This window comes from Pristiophorus japonicus, chromosome 17 (genome assembly GCF_044704955.1).
Source record: "Pristiophorus japonicus isolate sPriJap1 chromosome 17, sPriJap1.hap1, whole genome shotgun sequence".
In the NCBI taxonomy this organism is placed as follows: Eukaryota; Metazoa; Chordata; class Chondrichthyes; family Pristiophoridae; genus Pristiophorus; species Pristiophorus japonicus.
In genome coordinates, this window is record NC_091993.1 from 82327946 (window position 1) to 82333955 (window position 6010).

General features: G+C 49.6%; 1 pseudogene; it reads right to left on the bottom strand.

Moving 5' to 3' along the window:
• Positions 1 to 2938: 2938 nt before the first annotated feature.
• LOC139228383 (U2 spliceosomal RNA) lies at positions 2939 to 3071 on the bottom strand (annotated as a pseudogene).
• Between the last annotated feature and the right edge of the window lie 2939 nt (positions 3072 to 6010).

The window sequence follows — 6010 nt, forward strand, 5'->3', positions numbered from 1 at the left end:
TGCTGATCCTCAGCATGTCAGGCTGCGAGGACGTCACAGAACCGTCTTCTTCCTTTAGGCTGGTGATCACAGAGCTCCCCCTGTGTACCTTTTGGAAGAAAAAGCGCGAACACGTCTCATCCTGCTCGACGGAGCGGACTCTGGAGCGGAAGATGATCTTGGAGGACTCCGAGGCAAAGAGCAAGGCTTGCTGGCCCTTCACCTCTTTGAGTTCCTCCGCGACATCGACCCCCATCGACTGCAGCAGGAGCAGGTTTTGCATATTCGTCTGGAGTTGGGACAATTCCCTCTGTCTCCCTCTCGCCTCCTGAACACCTTTGAGGATGAAGAACCTGTTGATGTTTGTCTTGATTGTTTCCCACCAGTGTATCGGGGAATCGCAGAGGGGTTTTAAGGTTCTCCAACCTTTGTAATCCCTCTTGAGTTCCTCAACGTTTTCCGGAGTCAACAGTTTCACGTTCAGCTTCCATATCCCTCTGCCAACTTTCTGGTTTTCCTGTGGGCGACAGTCGGCCAGTAGGAGGCAGTGGTCAGAGAAGAACACCGGCGTGACGTCGGTGGATCTGACCTTGAGCGCGTGGGACACAAACAGGAAGTCTATTCTGGAACGGACGGACCCGTCTGGTCTCGACCAGGTGTATCTGCGCGGTGCTCTGTCTGCAGGGTTGCTGAAGACGTCGCACAGCTTGGCATCTTTTACCGCATCCATCAGGAGTTTGGACGTGGCGTCCAGTTTGCTGTCGGCTCTGCTGGATCGTCCAGCCGCATCGATGATGCAGTTGAAGTCACCGCCCAAAATGACCGGCCTGGACGTTGCCAGTAGCAGTGGGAGCTGCTGGAAGAGGGCCAGCCTCTCGTTCTTCACAGCTGGGGCGTAAACATTAATTAACCTGAGAGGGGAGTTTTTGTACATTACGTCTGCTTCGGTGATGGTGAAGTGGCCTCCCCACAGCAGAATGCCCAGGCCGGAAGCCCGGCTGTCGTTGCCCCCTGACCATATGGATGGTCCATGGGCCCACCATCGTGACCACTGCCGGTAACTGCTGAAGTGCGGCAGACCGCACTCCTGCAAGAACAGCAGGTCCGCTTTGACCTTGGCGAGGTACCCCAAGGTGGAAACACATTGCGTAGTCGATTTTACGCTACGCACGTTAATACTAGCAATTTTTAAATCCATTTTAAATCTATTTTTTACATTTACAGACATTGCAGTTCAGATGCATCGTTTTCAATTTCAGGTAAATCGTTTTCAAGTTCCCTATAACTCACAATGGCGATTTCCAGCATGTGTAAGTTATTACTATCAACATCAATATCAACATTTACTACACCTGGGGTGGCGTGGTCGTCGTCGTCCTCTGCTGTGGGGATGTTTTGACCAGGGGACTGCCGCAGTTTTGTGATTAAGTCCGCAATGTTCTCTGCATAGTCCTCGCCTGGTGTTGGTGGTTCCCTCTTTTCCTCAGTCGCGGCGGTGTCGAGCTGGTGTGCGTCGATCACTGCGTCGCTCCCGGTATTCCGGAGGTGGGGTGTGCTGGGCACTTCGCTGCTCCCGTTATCCCGGGGCTGGTCTGCGTTGGTTACTCCTTCGCTCTCGGTGTCCCGGAGCTCGTGTGCGCTGGGCCTTTCGTTGCTCGCAGGTTCCTGGGGCAGGGCTGTGTTGGTCGCTTCACTGCTCCCGGTTTCCTGTGGCCGTGGGGTGGCGCATTGCCTCTTCTTTAGGCGGTGGCGCTTTTCCTCATCAGACAAGCTGCCGTCGCTGGTTTCTGCCGAGCTTGGTGGTCGCCTCTTCGCCTTGCGCCCGCGGGGCTTTTTCCTTACTGTCTGCCATTCCGCTTCATCGTCTGATTTCTGCTCGTTTCTGGACTCGGTGCTCTGGGGTCAAGGTTCGCTGCTGGCTGCTGGTGGCTCGCAGCTCACGGTAGCAGTGTTCTCTTCCTCGCCGTCTTGTCCCGAGTCCACGGTGGCGTTGGTCGGGGGGGAGGGTGTGGCTCTCCTCTGGAGCGTTGTGTTCGTCAGCTTCCACCTCCTCTGGTGCAATGTTCTTTGCTGCCTGCGCATAGCTGAAATTGCGTTTGGGGCAGTTTTTGTAAAGGTACCCAGCCAGACCACAGAGGTTGCAGCACTTGGTCTCCTTACAGTCTTTTGTCTGGTGGCCCTCGTTCTTGCAGTTTCGGCAGATGACAGTCTTGCAGCTTGCCGTCACATGGCCTGCCTTCCCGCAGGTGCGGCACACGTTGGGTTGGCCAGCGTACACCATGTAGCCCCGACTTCCTCCGATGGAAAAGCTGGAGGGGGGTTGCAGGATGGTTCCGCTGGCGTCTACCTTCATGGTGACCTGGATCTGGTGCTTGCTGGTCCATATTCCGTGCCCGTCTTTCAAGTCACTGCTGTTTCCTGCCCCATCGACAAACCTGTTGAGGAAAGTCAGCACATCAATGACGGGGATGTGGTGGTTGTACATTTGCACTGTGATAGTGCGTCTTCTCTGCGACGGGAGGGTGAACAGTGGCTCCCAAGTTAGCACTGAGTGCACTGGTTCACTCGCCTCCTTCAAACCCTTCAGGAACTTCAGGCAGAGGGTGACGGTTCTGAAGGTCACATCGAAGTAACCTCTCTTCGGGAGGTCCTGCAAGGCGAAGACGTCGTCGACTTTCATGCCACATGTTCCCAGCAGGATTTTCTTCACGAAAAGGTCCCGGTTGATCATTGTCTGTCCTTCCACTTTCTTTACCATCACTCGGATGGTGTTTCGGACTCCCTGGTTCGCCGCTCGGTTGGCCACCATCTGGGTTGCAGATTCCTCCTTTCGCTGTGAGTTTTGGCCGAAGCCCGCAATCTCTCGTCGCCCCAGTCCGGGGCTTGGGCGGCCCCTTGACGGGCCCAAAGGCCCGTCGAATCATCGGTCGACATGCAGATTTTGTCTCTTCTCTCCAATTGGCGCCTGGCTCAAGCCAAAGGCCAGAGCCAGCAAAACTGGAAAAACGAGTTTCTGCAGTCACTCAATTTGCATATGAATGCCCAATCAACAGGTACTACACTTGATCTTAGCCAAAAGGCCGAGAAGTATTCCATGCTCTTGTATTGCATGCCTCAACTAATAAAGGCAAGGATTCCATATGTCTTCTTAACCACCTTATCTACCTGGCCTGCTACCTTCAGGGATCTGTGGCCCTGTTCCCCAAGGTCCCTTTGTTCCTCTATACTTTTCAGTGTCGTACCATGTAATGTGTATTCCCTTGTCTTGTTAAACCTCCCCAAATGAATTACCTCACACTTATCCGGATTGAATTCCATTTGCCACTGTTCTGCCCACCTGACCAGTACATTGATATCTTCCTGCAGTCCGCAGCTTTCTTCTTTATTATCAACCACACAGCCTATTTTAGTGTCATCTGCAAACTTCTTAATCACACCCACAACATTCAAGCCCAGGTCATTGATATATACCACAAAAAGCAAGGGACCCAGAACTGAGCCCTGCGGAACCCTGTTGGATACAGCCTTCCAGTCACAAAAACACCCATCAACCATTACCCTTTGTTTCCTGTCACTGAGCCAATTTTGGATCCAATTTCACTTTGCGCTGGATCCCATGGGCTTTTACTTTTTGACCAATCTGCCATGTGGGATCTTATCAAAAGTTTTGCTAAAATCCATTTACACTACATCATATACACTGCCCTCATCGATCCTCCTGGTTACTTCCTCAAAAAATTCAATCACGTTAGTCAGACATGACTTTCTCTTAACAAATCCATGCCCACTGTCCTTGATTAATCCGTGTCTTTCTAAATAAAGAGTTATCTTGTCCCTCACGATTTTTTCCAATAATTTTCCCACCACCGAGAGATTTGGCTGACTGGCCTGTAATTATTAGATCTATCCCTTTCTCCCTTTTTAAACAAAGGTACAACATTAGCAGTCCTCCAGTCCTCTGGCACCACATCTGTAGCCAGAGAGGACTGGAAAATGATGCTCAAAGCCTCTGCTATTTCCTCTTTTGCTTCTCTTAACAGCCTGGGATACATTTCCTCTGGGCCTGAGGATTTATCGACTTTCAACACTGATAAGCCTCTTAATACTTCCTCTCTCACTATGTTTATCTCGTCTGATATTTTACACTCCTCCTCCCTCATTGCAAAGTCTGCATCACCCCTCTCTTTTGTGAAAACAGATGTAAAGTATTCATTAAGAATCATACCCATGTCTTCTGCCTCCATACACAGATTTCCTTTGTGGTCACTAATAGGCCCCACTCTTTCTCTAGTTATCCTCTTACTCTTAATGTATTTGTAAAATATCTTTGGGATTTCCCTTATTTTACTTGCCAACATTCTTTCATGCTCTTTCTTTGCTTTCCTGATATTTTTTTTAATTGCACCCCGCTCTACTCCTCGAGTGCTTCTACAATATCGAGTTCTCGGTATCTGTCATATGCTTCCTTTTTTTCTTTTTCTTACCCTGAATATCCCTTGACATCCAGGGGACTCTAGATTTGTTAGCCACACACTTATTTTTTGAGGGAACATATTTGCTCTGTACCCTCAGGATCTCCTCCTTGAATGCCTCCCACTGCTCTGTGACACTGATTTACCATCAAGTAGCCGTTTTCAGTCCACTTTGGCCAAATCCCATATCAGCTCAGCAAAATTTGCTTTACCCCAATTGAGAACCTTTATTCCTGGTCCACCTATGTCCTTTTCCATAACTACCCTACATTTTACTGAATTATGATCACTAACACCAAAAATGGTTTTCCACTGATACCCCTTCCACCTGCCCCTCTTCATGCCCCAAAACCAAGTCCAGAACCGCCCCCTCCCTTGTGGGGCTGGTTACATACTGGCTAAAGAAGTTCTCCTGAATGCATTTTAGGAATTACGCTTCCTCTGTACCATTTACACTGCTTTTTCCCCAATTAATATTAGGGTAGTTGAAATCCCCCACTATTACAGCTCTGTAGTTTTTGCTCCGCAGCAATTTGCCCATATATTTGTTCTTCTATCTCCCTCTGACTGTTTGGGGATCTATAGTATACTCCCAGTAGTGTGATCACCCCTTTTTTGTTCTTCACTTCAACCCATTTTGCCTTGTTTGATGACCCCCTCTAACATTAACAGCTGTAAATGTTTCTTTAATTAATACTGCGAGCCACCCCCCCTCCTTTTTTACCCCGCTCACTATCCTGTCTGAAAACCCTGTAACCAGGAATGTTGAGCTGCCATACCTGCCCTTCTTTTAGCCATCTCTCAGTAATAGCTAATAACTAACTTCGGTGGTGGAAAACTAACTTCGACCTCCCCCAAAATATCTTACCTACCTCTAAAACCCCCATCCCCCATCTCCCAACCTCGGCTTAACTTCCAGGTCGACCTCCATGCTGCCAAGTCCCTTCAACTGGACCCTCGCTTCTCGCTCCCCACTGGCCGACTTAGCTATAACATCGTACTGCCTGTTATGTATGCAACCCTATGTAACCTGTATCATACCACCACCAGAGGGCATACCTGTTGGAGTCCCAAGGGTTACCAGCATCCCTTGGGAGCACTGTATATAAGCAGGCGTCCCATGCTGTACCAACACTCTGGAGTTTGAATAAAGGAGCTAAGGTCACACTTACTCATGTCGACAGTACTCAGTTACATTACTTTATTATGAACATAACAACTGGCGACGAGATAACGAACAATCACGTGAAAATGCAGAGGACTGTTGGTATCCTGGAGAAGTTCTCAGAAGGGGACGATTGGGAGGCCTTCGTGGAGCAACTCGACCAATACTTCGTGGCCAACGAGCTGGAAGGGGATCAGAACGCTGCCAAACGAAGGGCGATCCTCCTCGCCGTCTGTGGGGCAACAACCTATGGCCTTATGAAGAATTTTCTAGCTCCGGTGAAACCAACAACTAAATCCTATGAAGAACTGTGTACGCTGGTCCGGGAGCACCTAAATCCGAAGGAGAGCGTTCTGATGGCAAGGTATCGATTTTACACGTGTCAATGGTCTGA